Source organism: Photinus pyralis, unplaced genomic scaffold (genome assembly GCF_008802855.1).
Source record: "Photinus pyralis isolate 1611_PpyrPB1 unplaced genomic scaffold, Ppyr1.3 Ppyr1.4_LG7, whole genome shotgun sequence".
Classification (NCBI taxonomy): Eukaryota; Metazoa; Arthropoda; class Insecta; order Coleoptera; family Lampyridae; genus Photinus; species Photinus pyralis.
In genome coordinates, this window is record NW_022170738.1 from 25,246,953 (window position 1) to 25,250,343 (window position 3,391).

The following is a 3,391-nucleotide window of genomic DNA, read 5'->3' on the forward strand; positions in this document are numbered from 1 at the left end:
TATATTCGGAAGGTTGTTAAAGAAAGTACAAGCAATATTAAAGTATATACAATTGAAATATCTTACATGGTGGTAATTATTACTTGTTTGTGAGAGAAAATGAACTAATTAACTTTTAATTTGTAAAGATTATTAAACTTTACTGGTTTTCACCAATTCTGTTATTAGAGTCCGAGTTGACAGTCTGTTCTCTTTTTCGAGTACGAATCGGCCTGAAAAGAGTTAAAAACCGCAAAAGGAAACATGTGCGGTTTATAACGGCTGTATAAAACGAATTGGGAAAAAGATGTAGATACAGTATTTACACGAACACGAAAGGTAACCAAACATTATTTATTATTTGATTTAACTTTTTTTTTATGAAATACGTTTTGTGATTATCTATTACAATGATCATGTTAAACAAAACACGCTACAGAAATTAAAATATCTGTCTGGAAACCGAAGCAGCGTTAAGAGAAGATCCACTCGTACGTCAACCTTTCCCCTTCACGAATTGTTTAGTTTTTCAATATTTCAAAAATGCGAGGGTTATTTTATGGTCTACATTAATCGAGAGGGATTCGTACTTTTTTGTCAGTCTTCTATTCCATAAAATGAGAAACCTTTATAATTTTTTAAAAAAACACAACGGCAAGGCCTAATCTTTTCGTTGACATTGCTTCCGAAATAATAAAATAATAATGGAAAGAAGACGACCCAAACATCTCTACTGAAAGGTTCATAACGCCACATTGGTGCTTTTCATAGCCCTGAAAAATTTTTAGACAGCTAGATAACCAGAGAGAGTCTTCTAAGACTGTGGAAAACGTGTTGGGAGGTTCTACAGGACCTTTTGGGGAGCTTTTCAGAAGTTTATATCACCTCCCAAATCAGACCTTCCACTTTCTAGATCACAGATTCCAGTGCATTTTTAGCAGCTCATTAGAGAGCTTTGAAAAATGCAAAGACAGTTCTTAAAGTTAAGGGTGAAATAGCCAATTTGGACAGGTTCATCAACAGTCAAGAGCTTGCTCAGAAAGTAGATGAACTAATAGCGCACAACTTCGGCTTCCAACAAGAAAGTAATATGATTACCAAACTGTTTCTTCGATGTGTAGTATGAGTAGTGAGTTAGAGAAACAAATACAGTTTTTGTACTTCTTTAAATGTTCATGGGTTTTGCATATTCAAACCAATTTTTCAGGTATTTTTTTATAATTTATAAACACTGTCCATTGGAAAATTATTTAAACTACATTTAATGATAGAGTTCTTGATGTACAATAAAATATCGCGATCAGCAGTGTTGCGAAAGAATTCAACGTTAAAATAATCTGTCAACGGTTAGACAACGAGTTTGCATCGCATGTAACTTGAGTTGTACAGTTTTTCGGCACTTTAAACAGTGGAATCAACCATGATTAGGCGATTAAATAAATTCACCTCGACATAAACTACACGCAAATTCAAAACCATTCCGGAAAGGAAGATGTTTAGTAAGATTTTTGGGAATCCCGATTTGTCGTAGGGACAAAGCGCGAATTGCAGTGGATTCGTGGAGAGCAATAGAGTTGTTTGCCGTTGGATCGCTAATTAATTATGAGACAGGTACATCTCGGATGATAATTAATTTCTGTAACTTCTCAATACCCCCCTCATAAAGACATGAAATCACCTTTGTGCTCATGTAAATACCACAATTACGCAATTTGAACTAGATCAAAATATCCTTATGAAGCTACCATTAGTCGCTTCACTGGCAAATATCATTTAGTAATTACGTATGGCTTAATGCTCTTTGCCCATTGTATAAGCACAAGGATTCCATTAACGTGACTACTTCAGTTTCATCAAAACGTTACTTCTAAATTGATTTGTGAGTGCAGCGAATGTTAAAATATTTCTCGTATTCAATTTTGTAGAAAGCTTAAAATAAAAATTCGTTGTGCATTTGAGTCCCAAATCTCGGACACGTCAAACGTTATTTCCCAATAGGGCTTCGGTTCGAAATATTTTTATTCCTTTTCGTCGCGCTCATCATCCGCACTCAAAATGTATTACTGTTTTATTAATGACTCTATCGTCGCAAAGCAAGACTCAATTCGAATTTAATTGAGCCTCAAGTAATAAATGTAGGTTTTCCGCGTACTCACCAGAAAAGGCAGAGTGAAATTTACTTATCATTTATCATTTATGTATCAATTGTTTGATCGACTTTCTCAACCAAGTCTTAAAATAGGCGAATATTTGCATGCGCTGAACGACATTAGGGTGAATTTTAGGCATAGTCATTAATTTCATCGAGCTCGAAAGAAATTTTCTTTGGGAATCTATAACTTCGATCAACTCAAAAATGCTAAAAAAGGCATTAATTTTCAATTAAAAATTAATGTAGTTAAGTATAAATTTGCATTGACTTAGTGGTTGCGTTCAGTTTTCCTAATGAAACACGAGATGCCTACATAACTTCGGCGCTTCTCGAAATGGGGCGCTAAAAAACAAATTATCTCATTTAAACGGAAACGTAATCTAAATACTTGTTTGTGTTGTGCTTTATAATTTTTTCCGAAATTGCCGAGAAGGAAACAAAAGATTGAATAATTCATTTTACTTTGAATGCCATATTTCGGCAGTAATCAGTAGCATACAATTCTCAAGGACTCTTTCGTAATGAATTTTGAAGTACACAATTAGCAAAACACAAAGCTACTTTTTTCTACTTCTAATTCTGTTTCCAACATTCTAATTGAAAATTAACTCAAGTTGTATGTTTCGAACGGAAATCTCAAGCCGGCGAAAGTTATTAACTTTGCCGTTCTCTTGTGTCCGGGAAAGAATTGCGCCAAAGCTCTTCAAGTATCATTTATGGGTAAATGTAATGTGTTTTCACTTTTATAAACTTCTTGGCGCTGTGCCTTATTAGGTTTGTTATAAAAGACGCGTTAGCTAATCGAGTTGTACAAACTTGATAAGAATTCCGGTGAGATGTGTAAGTGAGAATTACAAAATGTTGTAATATGATAATGCAAAGGTGGTACAGGTATTCCCAAAACAATATAAACTCGCCTATAAACTTTCATTGCCTTTGGGATAGCATTTTCAATATAACTTTTATATGAATTATTAATGGAAGTATTAAAGTAATTTGTGGAAGCAGTAAGACTTTATTGTTGCACAAACTTTAAACAGTTTGTTGGTGCTCTAAACTTTTTAAATCTGTCAAAAGCTATAGTTAATGTGATTAAGCAATTCATGAAACATGTTTTGGTTGTATTCAGTTTAAAGAATAAAATGCGCTCCTACTATTTTCTTTCTGTAGATCCACTAAGTCTAATTCCACTTCGATTTGTGGTACCGTTCACAATACAGAAATGAAAATCCTTTTCTCATTGTCCATTTTATCACTAGC